The sequence below is a fragment of the Bos mutus genome, chromosome X, assembly GCF_027580195.1.
Source record: "Bos mutus isolate GX-2022 chromosome X, NWIPB_WYAK_1.1, whole genome shotgun sequence".
Taxonomy (NCBI): domain Eukaryota; kingdom Metazoa; phylum Chordata; class Mammalia; order Artiodactyla; family Bovidae; genus Bos; species Bos mutus.
In genome coordinates, this window is record NC_091646.1 from 84,495,190 (window position 1) to 84,513,220 (window position 18,031).

The window sequence follows — 18,031 nt, forward strand, 5'->3', positions numbered from 1 at the left end:
GTTGCACTTGTAGTGAAGCTGCTGTTTCAATGTACGATAAGGTGCTAGGAGTTGAATCTCAGCAGCAGGCCCAAAGTCAGAGCATGCTAAAGCTAAATTGGACCTCTGACTGCCTCTTTATCCCACTGAGCCCAGCCAAGCTTCCCAGCTCCAAGCCCAGGTCAGAGGCCCTTGTGAGCCCAGGGAGCAACTACTTTTCCCCATTCCCACCTCTAGCCTTGGATCTCTGAGAATTGTTCCCAGCCAGGTGGGCCTATCCCTTCTCCCATTTAAACCTGCTAATAAGCAGCCTGGGGAAAAAAGATGACTAGCAGAGTGAATCAATAGATGTGAGCTTGGAGAACTGGCATCTGCCCACTCAGAACTTCACCATCAACTGGAGCATTTCCTCATGAAGAGTTAATTGCAAATCACTTAACAGTCACAGTGAGAAACAGTCTCATTTTCTGGAAGAATAATTGCTGTCTGATGGGCTCTTGAAGGCTACTCACCTCTGTTCCTTCAGTTTCTCTCCTGCTTTTCCACTTCCTTCCTCTGGATGCCTGAACATATTTTCTCTCAGCCCATGGAGAACCTCATGAGATTTCCAATGGGCTCCTATGTAGAACCCAGTGCCAACAGGAAGTGGATGCTCTGTCCACAAATGCTGTGATTAAAATTAATATTTATGTCCTTCAAGAGGCAGAAAATGGAGTGGACATCCATGTTCATCCACAAACTCAGATGTGGGTGGGCAAGAAAATAATCCTTGTTTGTTTTATTTAAAGTAACTGAATTCTGACTCCAAACCTCCCATTCTAGCAGAGAAGCAGAAAATTCCATGTATTTCATGACTGGGGACCCACTTAAGGTTGGCACTGGAATCCAAGTGGTACTTGTATTACCCAGAAATTAAGGCAAAGGCAACTAATCTCTAATCTATTCCAGTCACCACTGATACCCTCATTTTCCATGCCTGCAGTGATGGAAGAGAAGCTGAGAGCCCCAAGGTCCTAGGTCCTGCCTCCCTCTGGGTACCTTAAAACCATCTCCTCCCCATCTTTGAGGCACTTCCCTAAGCCATTTTTATCCTTCTCTACTGCCCCAGACTTAGGAGCTCTCCATTCCTACGTGGGGCTGGGAGTGGGAGGGATCCCTCTTCAATTTTTTTTTTTCTTTCAGGACTTTTCCTTGTCCTTATATATCAATGGTGTTTTCATACTTTGATAAAAGAGTGATAGATTCAGTGATATCAGCCTGCTTTGGCTTTCTACACTGTGAAATCCATCTTGCAAGAGGTCTTTTAAGGGCCAGGTTACCTCCATGTAGCAGGGGTAGGGTATGGGGTGTGGGGATATAGAGGGGCAGCAAATAAATAAACATGAATATTTCCAGAAATTACCCTGCCACAAAATACTGCTTTATTGAAGGAAAAAATTATTTCACTGTCCTACAATTTAGGACACCAAGATTTTAGTCCCTGTTCTACCTGCAATTGATGGAAACTTCATATCTCAGAGCCTCAGGTTCTTCATCCTTAAACGAGTTGGAGAACACAGAATCTCAGACTGTGGTCCTTTCCTCACCCTTTCCTTTTTGATGCTTAAATTCTTCCTATATCATCTGTCTTGCTCCTGCTCACCTCCACTAGCATAGATTCCTGGGGCAGTTTTAATGCCTAAGATGTCCCTATTTACGTTGAGCTGGAATAGGCCTAGCTTAGTCCCTGGGAGTCACACAGATCCTATTTGCTATCTACTCTCTTTGCCCCATAACAGTCCTTCCAGATCTGAAGGCAGAGATGGTATTCTTTGGTTCAACAAATGTTAAGTACCTATTCTAGGTGCTGTGGGTCCAGCAGTGAATAAGCAAGATTAAAAAAAAAAAATCCCTCTCCCCATCTCCCTGCTTATGGGACTTACTTTTTTCTGCAGGTGGGCAGATAATGAAGCAAAATAAATAAAGTTATCATATGTCGGATGGTGATAGATACAATGGAGGGAAATAAAGGAAAGACAGGAGGTTCCAATTTAAAATAGAGTGGTCAAGAGAAGACTCACTGTGCAGGTCACATTTGAGAGAAGAACTGAAACTTCAAGGTAAGAGAAGATAATAAATACCAGGAACAAACATGAGTCCAGTGTACCTGAAGTGGAGTGAGTGAAGGGATGAGGTTACAGAGGTAATGTTGGAGTGAGGGAGATGAGAAGACTGTTGAAAAGACTTTGACTCCTGTCCTGAGTTAGAGGGGAGCAGAGAATGACATGGAGAAGGAAATGGCAACCCACTCCAGTGTTCTTGCCTGGAGAATCCCAGGGATGGGGGAGCCTGGTGGGCTGCCGTCTATGGGGTCACACAGAGTCAGACACGACTGAAGCAACTTAGCAGCAGCAGCAGAGAATGACATGGCCTGATACTTGTTATCTGGTGTTGTCTCTTTTCCAGGCAAAACAGTGTTACATCCTTCCAGTCTTTCCTCATATGTCCTTGGTCTAAGTCCCTTCCCCAGCCTTCTCAATCCATGCTGAAAGCACTCCACTATTAGTGGCCCTCTTCAAGTGTGGGTCTCAGAACAAGACTCTTTAGACAAATTCATCTAGGTCCTTTTTTATTATTCCTAAACACCTGCAAGAGGCTAAGTGGTATGAGTTTTCAGTCAAACAGACCTTGATTCTCTTTTTGGTTCCACGACCTACTTATGTGAGCTTGGATAAGTGAGAACTTCTCTAACCCTCAACTTCTTCATCTATAAAATGGAAGAAAGTGGAAGAAAGTGAAGTTGCTCAGTCGTGTCCGACTCTTTGTGACCCCATGGGCTGTAGCCTACCAGGCTCCTCTCTCCATGGGGTTTTCCAGGCAATAGTACTGGAGTGGATTGCCATTTCCTTCTCCAGGGGATCTTACCAACCCAGAGATCGAATCCAGATCTCCCGCATTGTAGACAGGCACTTTACCATCTGAGCCACCAGGGAAGTCCATAAAATGGAAGAAATAATCTATATGTTGTAGGGATTAGCAATGATGTGTATAAAACTTCTCTATCCAGTGCCTGGCCCATGTGGGCCCTACCCAGATGATGGTCAATCTCAGTTGTCATTGTGGCCTGTACCCTTGGCACATAGGCAACCTCAATTTGGATCCTTGGTAGGTGTGGACCCTATAGTGATTGAGAATCTAGTCAACCTGGTCACCCTCTGTAAAGACCTAAGCTGCTCAAGAAATATGAGTATGGGCCTTTCATACTTCTCTCACTGAGTTTTGTGAGTGCCTGTTGGTGGCTAGACTTAAGCATCCCAGAAAAGCCAGAGCTGTCAGCATCCAGGATCAAGGTCCCATGTCCCACCCCAGGAAGATAGAATTGGAGACTTCAAGGAGGATGAGTGACAAGTTTGTTTCTTTTATCAGAAATTGGAAATGCCTGGTGCCAGGAAACCTTAGCAGGCTGTACCTGGAAGAGCATGCTAAGATCTGAGCTGTATAATTAAAATTATCATCTAAGTAAGGAGTTTAAGGTAGGCATGAGAAGCTCAGGTGCAAAGGGAGGAAGAAAGTGAGGAACAGTGGGACCAAACAGGTGAGCAGGAAGGAGATAACAATGGATGGTGCTTGGTGTCAAGGCTGAGCTTTTATGAGTTGTCAATAAATGTTTGTGTAGGCATGTGAACTGTATCTACACACAGGGTGCAAACAAAGGACTAACCAAAATACTTTCCTCAGGGTCCCTCCCTTGAGGGCTGCTTTCAGGCCTTAAAGCCAAGTATTTGTAGGATATCTATAATGCTACTTCTGGGCCTGAACTTAGAGGTATGGCAGTCTGAAGGACCCTACTCACCTGGAAGTTGAAAAAAATGGCTTGGGACAGGCCTGTGCAGAGAGCAGCCAGAGTGTGTAACAGGCAAGTCCTTGAGATTCTGAATAGGTCTGTCAACAGCCCTGAGCATGTTTTCTCCCCTTCTAAATGGGGTCATTAATACCTATTCAGCCACTCTCTCCCACCAATCCTGTGCTTCAGCTGAGACTATCTTCATTTTTCCTACTGGAAAATGCATGCGTGCTAAGTTGCTTCAGTCATGTCTGACTCTTTGCCACCCTATAAACTGTAGCCCACCAGGCTCCTCTGTCCGTGGGGATTCTCCAGGCAAGAATACTGGAGTGGGTTGCCATGCCCTTCTCCAGGGGATCTTCCCTACCCAGGGATTGAACTAGCCACTCTTATGTTTCCTACATTGGCAGGTGGGTTCTTTACCACTAGGGCCACCTGGGAATGCAGTAGATAGTAAATGTGAAGGTACTTTTAAAAAAGTTGTAAAAGGCTACAGAAATGCAAAATGGTAGTAGTATTCAAATGCTTTGGTACTGGTTGTCTGCCCTCTATGAGCTCATTTTTCTCACAAAGTCAGGGCCCTGTGAAAAGGCATTTATACCTACCAGTAGCCAGATCCCTTCTGCTAAAAATGGCATTCTATTAGGTTGAAGTACATGAATTATCCAGTCATTGAATACAGTGACTTAAGAGTCTTATTTTTGACATGTATGTGTGGGGCATATTTTTTTAATTGCGGTAACTAAAGGAATTCACTTTCTTAATGCTCCCAACCTCTCGATCTCAGTTTATCCCCAGCTTCCTCATTCAATAAGATAAGAATATGAATTCCTATCCTGTCTCCCTCCTGCCTTCCTCCTAAAATAGATATGCAAATTATTTGGAAAACTGTAAAGCAAAGTATCAAAATGGTTGTTATTACTGGCATTTTCTGTGCAATTTGGATTCTTCAGGAGAAGGCTTTATGTACAAATTGACCATTACTGCCCTCATACTGAGATCCTTTACTAAATGTTATAAAGGGATATAGAGATAAAGCAGTGGTATGTTACAGCCAACTTATACCAACTCTTAAGAGCCAACTGTGCATGCACATCTCTTCCCAACTCCACATTCAGTGACATCACATGGTAGTGGTGGTTTAGTTGCTAAGTCGTGTCTGACTCTTGCAACTCCATGGACTGTAGCCTGCCAGGCTTATCTGTTCATGGGATTCTCCAGGCAAGAATACTGGAGGGGATTGCCATTTCCTTCTCCAGGGAATCTTCCCAACCCAGGAATCAAACCTGGGTCTCCTTCACTGCAGGCAGATTCTTTACCGACTGAGCTACGAGGGAAGACATCACATTGGTAGATGAAATTGGCAATGAGAGAGTAATTTCCTCTATGGAAATGGGCAAACACTACAAATACGAATTTTTTTTCAAAAATCTACAATTGTTTCAATCATAAAGGATCTGCCAATTTAGCAGTGGTGTGTGTGTTTCCATGTATATATGTCTGACTGCACATGCGTACATACTGTGTGAAAGTGGTAAGGTAAGCAGGCACATGATTACAATAGATGAAAATACTAAGTTGAACCATGTAATACTGCTGTTTGTGCCAGTCAAAACTAGGTGAGTATTGGGAAATTCATATAGTTCAACCTAACAGAATGTCATCTTTAGCAGAGGGGAGTACTTGGAATGGAAAAGGTTTTACTGAGGCCCTTCAGATGACCTGAGGTTGAGCTGGAGTTAGGCCCCAGGGCTCTTAGTTCTTTGTCTTAACCCTAAAGGCTACGTTACCACTTTTTTTTCCTCTGATTCCTTACCAAAATGGACAAGGCTTTGACATGAGAAACACAGCACTGATGGGCTAAGATATCCACAGGTCTTTTGCCTCATCGCCTCCACTAAGTTAAAGGTCTGAATTCAGGTCCTTATATCCTTATGCTATAGCCTCATTATTCCACCACACACTTCTCTCTTCCTCACTCTTTCTCTTCACTCCACCCTCACCAGTCTGCCTGTGTCTTACACCCTAAGAGTGCTGGAAATTTGAGTGTGTCCAAAAGAGAGCAAAGGAAAGTTATTATAACAGTTGGAAATAGGATCTATGAGGAAAGGTGAAAGGAAGTGTTCCTTGAGAACAGAAATGTGTCTGTCAACAGAATAATAGTCTTCACATATCAAAAGACTGATACACAGGTGATGCTATACTGCTTTTTTACGTTTCCCAAAGGCAGAAGAATTCAACATATCACTTAATGGCATTACCAGCCAGCCAGACTCCTAAAAAGAGTCATTATTGACTCCTTTCTTTTGCTCAGTCACCATATCTAATAAGTCACTAAATTCTCTTGATTCTACCCACTAAATATCTCCTGTATCAATTACCTCCTTTCCATCTTGGCTGCCATGGTCCTAGGTCAGGCCTTCACCCACTCCTAGTCGCCATGAACTCCATTTATCTACTCTCAGCTACTGCCACTAGAATGTTCTTTAGAAATCACCAAACTACTCAGGTCATGCCTCTTGTGAAGTCACTATTGCCTATGAAATTAATACTGACTTCCTCAACTTGGCATTCAAAGACTTCTATCTTATTGCTCCAAACTTTATTATAGTCCTAACTCTCACCACTCTATATACTAGAGTGGTTTCCTCAGTAGGCCCCATTGTTACCACCACAGGGTCTTTATACATGCTCTTCTTTCATACTAGACTTTCACCACCTTTACCCATTGAAATCCTTCTTATCCCTCATGACACTTCCTAAATGCTACCTCATCCTGATTTCCACATCATAGCAGGTTCATTTACTGTTCTGAACCCTATTCATTTGCCTCTTTGTATTGTTATTCAACTTAGTATAGTAGAGTAGCAGCTTTTAAGTAGGACTGCTTAGGTTTTAGTCCTGACTTTGCTAATTACTAGCCATGTGACCTCCTTGGTGGCTCAGATGGTAAAGAATCTGCCTGAAATGTGGACGACCCAGGTTTGATCCCTGGGTTGGGAAGATCTTCTGGAGAAAGGAATGGCAATCCACTCCAGTATTCTTGCCTGGTGAATTCCATGGACAGAGGAGCCTGGTGGGCTATAGTCCATGGGATCACAAAGAGTCGGACATGACTGAGTGACTGACACAGCTGTGTGACACTGAACAAGTTGCCTAAATTTTCTTGCACATATTTAAAATGGGCAACTCATTAGTACCTCTTTCAGAAGGTGTTATAAAATTTTAAATACTTATTAACTTAAACTCATGATACTGTGAAAGTGCTGCACTCAATATGCCAGCAATATGCCAGCAAATTTGGAAACTGAATGCTTACTAACTATAAACTGAAACATAGTAAATAGTAAATGCTATTGTTATGTTTATATTCTTGTCTCATCTCTCTGACTAGCCTATTGTTCCTTAAGGGCAAAAGTAATACATTACTCTTCTTTATGACAGGTAGTAATGATTTTTTTTTAATGTTTTATGGGTGTCTTCTGGACAAAGGAGCCTGGTGGGCTATAGTCCATGGAGTCACAGAGTTGGCACGACTGAGCAACTAACACACACTGGTCCAGATGTGCTTCACTTAAAATACAATGATAAATTCTGGAAATAACATAAGACATACCAGAGGAGAATGTGAAAAGTGGTAAGAAGAGGTGAACTGGTTAGGGATCATAGAATTGGAAGAATGTAGCACAACAGCAGAACATCATACATCCTCCCACCCATGAAAAAAGGTGACATAGACCTGGCATTTCCTGACCCCAAACCTAACAACAGAAGGCTGCCAAGGAAGGTTTAAACTTCTCCCAGAAAGAACAGATATCCCTCTGACAACATCATGTGGTTCCAACAGCACCAGCAAAGAGGATTGACGGGGAGTCCAGCTGATAAAAAGCAGTAAAAGGAATCATTTTCCTTCTCTGCCAGGCCTCAGAGTCTACTATTAAGAGACATCAAGTAACTAGGTGATACCATCAAGGGATATCCTAGCAAAACAAATGGCCTAGCCTGGGATATGCTCCTCCTCCTTGCAGGACAATGACTATTTTCACCCAATCTAGGTTCACCAGGTAGCCTGGCCTGGGGGATTCTCTCTAACCCCCAGGCAGCAGCATCAGAAATAAATGGGAATTCCATCAGGACCAGATAGACCATGAAGACTAAAATAGTATGGTAAAGACCCAAAGAAAACTACTGTCAGTGCCACAGCTAACAAAAGTAGTCCAGGCTACTGTTAAACCTAAACAGGATGACTTCCTTCCAACATAAAACATTTATATAGAACTTAGAGTCTCCTAACACACTATACAAAATATCCATGATAAAATTTAAAAAATCACCTGTCATACAAGAGCCAGGATAATCAAACTTTAAAGAGAAATGACAATCAACAGATGCCAACACTGAGATAAATCAGATGTTGGGAATTATGTGAAAAAGATTTTTTTTTTAATTCAAATTTCTCTTTATTCTCTGGCATTACAAGTGTCCTTGAAGTTTAAATTTAAAATAAAGACACAAAATATCTGGATATAGACTTGCATTTTCATTTAAAGACACAATTCTTTTTTTTTTCTTTCTTTCTTTTTTTTTTTTTAACTTTTATTTTATTTTTAAAGTTTACAATATTGTATTAGTTTTGCCAAACTTAAAACATTAAGCTAGAGAGAGAGAAGAAAAAAAGGAGCATTTACAACTACGAAGAGCGACATGATAGGCTTTGCAATCATTTTTTTTTTTTTTTTTTTTTTTTTTTTTTTTAATTAATTTTATTTTATTTTTAAACCTTACATAATTGTATTAGTTTTGCCATGAAAAAGATTTTAAAGCAGCCATCATAAAAATGCTTCAGTAGCCAATAATAAATTCTCCTGAAGCAAATGAAAAATCAGAAAGTCTCAAGAATGAATTAGAAGTTATCAAAAAGAACCAAATAGAAATTAAAAAAAAATTAAAATGTGGGTAGGCTGACTCATTGAAAAAGACTCTGATGCTGGGAGGGATTGGGGGCAGGAGGAGAAGGGGACGACAGAGGATGAAATGGCTAGATAGCATCACTGACTCGATGGACGTGAGTCTGAGTGAACTCCGGGGGTTGGTGATGGACAGGGAGGCCTGGCGTGCTGCGATTCATGGGGTTGCAAAGAATCGGACACGACCGAGCGACTGAACTGAACTGAACTGAGGCTCAAAACTGAAGAAGATAACAGAATCAGTGAACTTGACAGTTTAGTGGCATTTATGCAGTCTGAACAACAGAGACAAAATAGGTTGAAAACAATGAGCAAAACCACAAAACTGGTGGGACTAAAAAAAAGATATAACATTTGTATCATTTGAGTCATGGAGAGAAAAGAGAGTGAAGGTGAAAGAGTATATGAAGAAATGATAGATGAAAACTTCCAAATTTTGATGAAAGGCATAAACTTACATATTCAAGAAACTGAATGAATACCAAATAAGATATTCAAGCAATATAATTAAAACTTTGAAACTAAATAAAAGAAAAAAAACCTTGAAAGCAGCCATAGAGAAACAATATATTGCTATAGGGGAAGAAGAATTTATTTTAAAATTTATTAAAGAAAGTCAGAATTTTATTCCATTTATTGTTTCTGGTTTTAGTAAATAAAAATTCAGTGGTTCAAAAATAATTCTTTTCATATTGAAATATGATTGAATTATTTATGTTTCAGGTATACAGCATATTGCTTTAGTATTTTTAGATTATGCTCCATTAAAAGATGTTACAAAATAATGTAAGCCCCTATGTCTCCCTGTGCTGCACAATATATCCTTGTTGCTTTTATATTTTATACATAGTAGTTTGTGTCTCATAACCCTGTACCACTATTATGCCCCTCTGCTCTTTGCTCTCCCCACTGGGAATCATTAGTTTCTTTTCTATATCAGTGAGTCTGTTTCTATTTTACTATTTATATCAGTTTTCTTTATTTTCTTAGATTCCACATATAAGTGATATCTATGACTTAAATCACTACCATTATATTTTCTAGGTCCATTCATGTTGTTGAAAATGGCAGAATTACATTCTTTAATATGGCTGAGCAATATTCCATCATATGTGTGTTAGTTGCTCAGTCGTTTCCGACTCATTTGCCACTCAATGGATTGTAGCCCACCAGCTCCTCTGTACATGAAATTCTCCAGGCAAAAATACTGGAGTGGGTTTCCATTCCCTTCTCCAGGGGATCTTCCTGACCCAGGGATTGAACCCATGTCTCCCATATTGCAGGCAGATTCTTTACCATCTGACCCACCAGGGAAGCCCATTGTATACATATGACATATCTGCTTTTTTTTTTTTTTTTGGCCAAACTTTGATAATAGCCATTCTATCAGGTGTGAGGTGATATTTCATTGTGGTTTTAATTTGAATTTCTTTAATGGTTAATTATGTTGAACAGCTTTTCATATGCCTGTTAGCCATCTGTCACCTTTGGAAAAATGTCTACTCAAGTCTTCTCATTTTTTGATTGGATTTTTTTGGACGTTCAGTTGTATGAACCATTTATATATTTTGTATATTAGCCTTTTGGTAGTGATATCAGTTGCAGATATTTCTTCCATTCCATATGTTGTCTTTTCATTTTGCCAATGGTTTCCTTTGCTGTGCAAAAGCCTTTAAGTTTAATTAGGTCCCATGTGTTTAATTTTGCTTTTATTTCTTTTGCCTGAGGCAGATTAAAAAAATGCTATGATTTATGTCAAAGAATGTTCTGCCTATGTTCTCTGCTAAGAATTTTAAGTTTTGTCTTTCAGTCTTTAATTCATTTGACTTTATTTCTATGTAGTATAAGGAACTATGCTAATTTCATTCTTTTACATATAGTTGTCCAGTTTTCCTGGTACCACTTATTAAAGAGATTGTCTTTTCCCTGTTGTATATTCTTCCAAACTTTGTTATGGATTAATTGACCATAGTTGTGTGGATTTATTTCTGGGCTCTCTGTTCTGTCCTATTGTTCTATGTGTCTGTTTTTGACACCCCACTCCAGTACTCTTGCCTGGAAAATCCCATGGACGGAGGAGCTTGGTAGGCTGCAGTCCACGGGGTCGCTAAGAGTCAGACATGACTGAGCAACTTCACTTTCACTTTTCACTTTCATGCATTGGAGAAGGAAATGGCAACCCACTCCAGTGTTCATGCCTGGAGAATCCCAGGGACGGGGGAGCCTGGTGGGCCACCATCTATGGGGTCACACAGAGTCGGACATGACTGAAGTGACTTAGCAGCAGCTTTGTAATTCAGGGAAGGTGATACCTAGAGCTTTGTACTTTTTTACTTTTTTCTCAAAATTGCTTTGGCAATTTGGGGTCTTTCATGTAAAGACCTAAAATATAAATTTTAGAATTATTTGTTCCAGTTCTGTGGAAAATGTCATGGGTGTTTTGAGGAAATTACATTAAATTTATAGATTGCTTCGAGAAGTTTGGGCATTTTAGCAAAGTTAATCATTCTAATCCAAGAACACTGGATACCTTTCCATTTCTTTGTATAATCTTTAATTTCCTTCCTCAGTGTTTTATAGTTTTCAGAGTATAATTTTTCAACTTGTTAGTTAAGTTTATTCCAAGGAATTTTATTCTTTTTGATGTGATTTTTAAACAGGATTTTTTTTTCCACTTTCTTATTCTGGTAGTTTATTATTAGTGTATAGAAAAGTAACAGATTTCTGTACTTTAATCTTGTCTCCTGAAACTTTGCTGAATTCATTTACTGGATCTAATAGTTACCTGGTAGAGACTTTAGGGTTTTCTATATAAAGTATCATGTAGATGACAGTAGTGACACTTTTACTTCTTCTCTCCCAGTTTGGATACCATCTATTTCCTTTTATTGTCTGAATGCAATGGCTAAGACTTCTGATGCTATGTTAAATAGAAGTGATGAGAGTGGCCATCCTTGTTTCTCTTTTCTCAATTTTCTTTATAATTTTTGCGGCATTGTTTTTGTTTGTTTGTTTGTTTTCTCTCTTTATGTTTCTTCTTCCTTTTTTTTAACATTGTATTTTTGAAATTCCAAACTCTACTCTTTTCTCAATTTAGAGGAAAGACTTTGAAATTTTCACCACTGAGTATGATGTTAATTGTGGATTTGTCATAAATGGCCTAGCTAATGTTTGAGATATGTTCCCTCTATATTAACTTTGATAAGAGTTTTTTTTTTAATCATGAATGAATATTGAATTTTCTCAAATGCTTTTTCTGCATCTGTTGAGATGATCATGTAATTTGTATTCTTCCTTTTATTGCGGTGATGTGTTACATTGACTGATGACTATTGAATCATCCTTGAGTCCCTGGAATAAATCCCACTTGATCATGATGTATGACTATTTTATATATTGTTGGATTCATTTGGTTAATATTTGGGGGGGGATTTTGTTTGTATATTCATCAAAGATATTGCCTGAAATTTTCTTCTTTTTTTTTTTTTTAAATTATGTCTTTGTCTGATTTTGTTATCAGAGTAGTGGTGATCTCATAGAATGAACTTAGGATTGGTCCATCCTCTTCAATTGTTTAAAATAGCTTTAGAAAGATAGGTATTGTTTCTACATTCTATGTTTGGTAGTATTCCCCTGTGAAGCCATCTGGTCCTGGAGTTTGGTTGCTGGGAGTTTTGTTTATTTTTTTTTTTTTATTACAAATTCAATTTAACTTCTAGTTTTGATCTTTTCAAATTACCTGTTTCTTCTTGCCAGGTGTATGATCCTAGAAATGTGTCAATTTCTTCTAGGTTGTTCAATTTGTTGTCATATAGTTCATAGTATTCTCTTATAATTTCTTGCATCTTGTGATATTGGTTGTTACTTTTTCTCTTTAATTTCTTATTTTGTTTATGTCTCCACCCTTTTTCCTTCTTGGTGAGTCTAGCTAAAAGTTTATCAGTTTTATTTATCTTTTGTTATATCTTAAAAAACAGCTCTTGGCTTCATGGATTTTTAAAAATTGTTATTTGGTTTTATTTCATTTATTTTCTCTCTGATCTTTAATATTTTATTTTTTGCCTATTCAGACTCTTTTCTTCCTTTTCTAATTGTTTAGGGTGGTACTTTCAGTTCAGTTCAGTCGCTCAGTTGTGGCCGACTCTTTGCAACCCCATGAATTGCAGCATGCCAGGGCTCTCTGTCCATCACCAACTCCTGGAGTTCACTCAAACTCACATCCATCGAGTCAGTGATGCCATCCAGCCATGTCATCCTCTGTTGTCCCCTTCTCCTCCTGCCCCCAATCCCTCCCAGCATCAGAGTCTTTTCCAATGAGTCAACTCTTCGCATGAGGTGGCCAAAGTACTGGAGTTTCAGCTTTAGCATCATTCCTTCCAAAGAAATCCCAGGGCTGATCTTCTTCAGAATGGACTGGTTGAATCTCCTTGCAGTCCAAGGGACTCTCAAGAGTCTTCTCCAACACCACAGTTCAAAAGCATCAATTCTTTAGCATTCAGCTTTCTTCACAGTCCAACTCTCACATCCATACATGACCACTGGAAAAACCATAGCCTTGACTAGACGGACCTTTGTTGGCAAAGTAATGTTTCTTCTTTTCAATATGCTATCTAGGTTGGTCATAACTTTCCTTCCAAGGAATAAGTATCTTTTACTTTCATGGCTGCAGTCACCATCTGCAGTGATTCTGGATCCAAAAACAATAAAGTCTGACACTGTTTCCCCATCTATTTCCCATGAAGTGATGGGACCAGATGCCATGATCTTCGTTTTCTGAATGTTGAGCTTTAAGCCAACTTTTTCACTCTCCTCTTTCACTTTCATCAAGAGGCTCTTTAGTTCCTCTTCACTTTCTGCCATTAGAGTGGTGTCATCTGCATATATGAGGTGATTAATATTTCTCCTGGCAATATTGATTCGAGCTTGTGCTTCTTCCAGCCCAGCGTTTCTCATGATGTACTCTGCATAGAAGTTAAATAAGCAGGGTGACAATATCCAGCCTTGACGTACTCCTTTTCCTATTTGGAACCAGTCTGTTGTTCCATGTCCAGTTCTAACTGTTGCTTCCTGACCTGCATATAGGTTTCTCAAGAGGCAGGTCAGGTGGTCTGGCATTCCCATCTCTTTCAGAATTTTCCACAGTTTATTGTGATCCACACAGTCAAAGGCTTTGGCATAGTCAATAAAGCAGAAATAGATATTTTTCTGGAACTCTCTTGCTTTTTTGATGATCCAGAGGATGTTGGCAATTTGATCTCTGGTTCCTCTGCCTTTTCTAAAACCAGCTTGAACATCTGCAAGTTCACTGTTCATGTACTGCTGAAGCCTGGCTTGGAGAATTTCGAGCATTACTTTACTAGCGTGTGAGGTAAGTGCAATTGTGCAGTAGTTTGAACATTCTTTGGCACTGCTTTTCTTTGGGATTGGAATGAAAACTGACCTTTTCCAGTCCTGTGGCCACTGCTGAGTTTTCCAAATTTGCTGGCATATTGAGTGCATCCCTTTTGCAGCATCATCTTTCAGGATGGGTATCTATTAATTCCAGCTGCCTATTGTGTCATTTAATACCACTGTTACCTTACTGATTTTCTGTCTGGATGATCTGTCCATTGATTCCAGTTGTGTTACAGTCCCCTACTATTATGGTATTATTGTAAATTTCTCCCTTTACATCTATTAGTATTATTAATAGCTTTATATATTTAGGTGCTTCTGTATTACGTTCATATTTTTTTTGGTTCATATATCTTCATAAGTATAATATTATCTTCTTATATTGATCCCTTCATCATTATATAATGTCCTTCTTTATCTTTTGTTATAGCCCTTGTTCTAAAGTCTATTTTGCCTGATATGAGTATTGCTACCTCTGCTCTCTTGTTCTTTCTGTTTACATGAAATGTCTTTTCCCATCCCCTCACTTTCAGTCTGTGTGTATGTTTATGTCTGAGGTGAGTCTCTTGTAGGCAGCATATAGATGGGTCTTGCTTTTTTATCCCTTCACCCTATGTCTTTTGATTGGAACATTTATTCCATTGATATTTAAAGTAAATATTCATAGGTATGTACTTATTGCCAAGTTATTACTTCTTTTCTGTTTTTTTTTTTTTTTTTGTAGCTCTCTGATCATTACTTCTTTTTGATTCTTTCCTTGTAATTTGACACTTTTTTTTCCCCCGATAGCTCAGTTGGTAAAGAATCTGCCTGCGATGCAGGAGACCCTGGTTCGATTCCTGGGTCAGGAAGATCTTCTGAAGAAGGGATATGCTACCCACTCCAGTATTCTTGGGCTTCACTTGTTGCTCAGCTGGTAAAGAATCTGCCTGCAGTATGGGAGACCTGTGTTCCATCCCTGGGTGGAAAAGATCCCCTGGAGAAGGGAAAGGCTAACCACTCCAGTATTCTGGCCTGGAGAATTCCATAGACTGTATAGTCCATGGAGTTGTGAAGAGTCGGACATGATGGAGTGACTTTTACTTCCCTAGTTTTATGCTTGTGTTCCTTTATTTTTAGTTTTTTGTGTTTATTGTAGGTTTTTGATTTTTGGTTACCATGTGTTTCATATATGTTGACCTGGTGGTGGTTTTTTAAGTTCAAACTGGCTGTTATTTAAGTTCAAGTACATTTTAAAATATCTATGTTTTTCTCCCCTTCCTCATATTTTGTGTTTTTGATGTCATATCTTAAACCTTCATGTTTATCCCATACTGGTTTTTGTAGTTGTAGTTCCTTTTACAGTTTACATGATTTTTCCCTTTTGAATAGACTCTTACTTCTTTTCCATTTAGAGAAGACCCTTCAGCATTTAATTTAATGCAGTTTTAGTATTAATGGACTTTTACATTTGTGCTTGTCTGAGAAGGTCTTTTATTTCTCCTTCAATTCAACATTATAATCTTGCTGGGTAGAGTATCCTAGGTTGCAGGTTTTTTCCCCTCATCACTTCCAAAATACCATGCCACACTACCTTCTGGTCTATAAATTGTGTGCAGAAAAATCAGTATTCCCTTGTGTATGACTTTTTTTTTCTCTTACTGCCTTTAGAATTCTTTCTCACCTTTAAATTTACCATTTTAATTATTAAATGTCTTGGCATAGGTCTTTCTGAGTTCATCTTGTTTGGGACCCTCTATGCTTCTGTATCAGAGAAGGCAATAGCACCCCACTCCAGTACTCTTGCCTGGAAAATCCCTTGGGCGGAGGAGCCTGGTAGGCTGCCGTCCATGGGGTCTCAAAGAGTCGGACACGACTGAGCGACTTCACTTTCACTTTTCACTTTCACGCATTGGAGAAGGAAATGGCAACCCACTCCAGTGTTCTTGCCTGGAGAATCCCAGGGACGGGGGAGCCTGGTGGGCCGCCATCTATGGGGTCGCACAGAGTCAAACACAACTGAAGTGACTTAGCAGCAGCAGCATGCTTCTGTACCTGTATATCTGTCTCCTTCTTAAGATTTGGGACCTTTTCAGCTGTAATTTCATCAAATACAATTTTGATCTCTCTCTTCTCCTTCTGTGACCCCTGTAATGCAAATGTTGATATGCTTATTGTTATCACAGAGACCTCTTAAACTGTTCTCATGTTTTTACTTACTTACTTTATAGACATTTATTATTTTTTTATAATCACTCATTTAAAATAAGATTTTTTTTTGCTATATAGTAGGTGCTTCTTGGTTATCCATTTTAAATATAGCTGTGTGAAACTGTTTTCATGAAAAAAAAATTTAATTTCCTGTTCTAACCATTGATTTCCATTATTCTATCTTCCAGATCACTTAGATGTTCTTCTGTGTCACTTAATCTGTTCTTCATTCCTTCTAGTGTGCTTTTCATATCAGTTATTGAATTCTTCATTTCTGATTGGGTTTTTAAATAGTTTTCGAGTTCATTATCAAAATTCTCACTGTGTTCATATATTATTTTTTCCTAATTCAATTAATGTTCTTATTACCAATGATATAGAGTAAGTGGGGCTGGGGCTTTGCTTGGCTCAGGCTGGGGCACAGAGCTAGGTGGTTGTGGGAAATGAGTCAGCCAGCCATGTGATTTCAATCTGCCCTTTCTGCCCTGCCTTGAGGGAAAAGCAGGGTTCATATGCTCCTCAAGAGCAAAGTCCAGGCTTCCTTCAGCTTTCTTGTTAGTTCCAGTCCTCTACCAACCAGCCAAGGGGTCTCAACTCCTCTGTGTAGGACTCTAGAACTGTGGCACCCAATCTGTGGCTCAAAGCACTCATTCCCCAGGTAGATTTCCACCCATGTATTCTCTCTTTTCCTGTGAGTCTCCTCCCAGGTGTACAGGTCCTGACCTGATCACTTTTCTTCCCTTCCTACGCAATTACCCGTGGATCTTTCTTACAGTCTTGGTTGTACAGAAGTTTCTGCCAGTTTCCAGTTAGTTTTTAGTGAGAATTATTCCACATGTAGGTGTAACTTTGATGTGTGTGTGGAGGGAAGTGAGTTCCCCATCCTCCTATGCTGCCATCTTGATCTCTTCCGCAGGGGAGCTAGAATTTGAATGGCAGCAGATTTCTCATCCAAAACCATGAAGGACAAAGAGAAGTGGCAGAATATTTTTCAAATGCTGAAAGAAAGGAAGAGCAAAATGTGAATTCAGTGTCCTGTGAATAGGGAAATAAAAGCATCCTTGGAAAACCAAGACTAAAATGTTTAGCAAGGTTAAAAATATAAGATCAATATACAAAAGTTAATCCCAACTCTGTGTAATAACAATGAACCTGTGTAGAGCAAAATTAAAAACTCAATAACCGCATTTACAACTTAAAGCAAAACAGAGACTTAAAAGTGAAATGTAAAACTATCATGTAAAAATAGAAGAAAATTTGGGGAGATCTAAGGCTACGCCACGAGTTCATAGACTTGATAACAAACGTGTGATATATAAAAGGAAAAACTGTTAAACTGGATCTTTATAAAATTAAAAACTTTTGCTTTGCAAAATACTCACAAGAGGATAAAACGATAAGTTACATAAAGGGAGAAACTTTTATTTTGTTATGGTCATAACTGTAAATGTGAAGTGGCGTTACATTGCACTTTGGAATTATGTTTTTCTAATAAAGAATGATGTTGAGCATTTTTCTTGTGCTTATTTACCACTGTAGATCTTCTTTGGATGAACATCTATTCAAATCCTCTATTTAAAATTAGATTATCTGCCTTTTTCTGGTTGTAAGTTATGTATATATTCTAAATACTAGGCTCTTTTCAGATATATGAAGGCCTTCCCTGGTGGCTCAGCAG

The 18,031-nt window shown here is 39.1% G+C and overlaps 2 protein-coding genes across 4 annotated transcripts in view; both read left to right on the plus strand.

Moving 5' to 3' along the window:
* The window catches only part of AMER1 (APC membrane recruitment protein 1), an 82,300-nt gene that overhangs the window by 48,242 nt on the left and 16,027 nt on the right, over positions 1–18,031 (plus strand). The window contains exon 3 of one of the 3 annotated variants that reach the window (XR_011463291.1): positions 1,914–2,078. The exons of 1 other annotated variant lie outside the window; for it this stretch is intronic. The gene's annotated coding sequence lies outside the window, so the exon portion shown is untranslated. Of the gene's footprint in view, positions 1–1,913; positions 17,865–18,031 lie in introns of those variants that run through there. One more of the 3 variants, XR_011463290.1, reaches the window with a different exon arrangement.
* ARHGEF9 (Cdc42 guanine nucleotide exchange factor 9) overlaps positions 1–18,031 on the plus strand; it is a 554,493-nt gene that overhangs the window by 31,712 nt on the left and 504,750 nt on the right. The window lies entirely within an intron of this gene.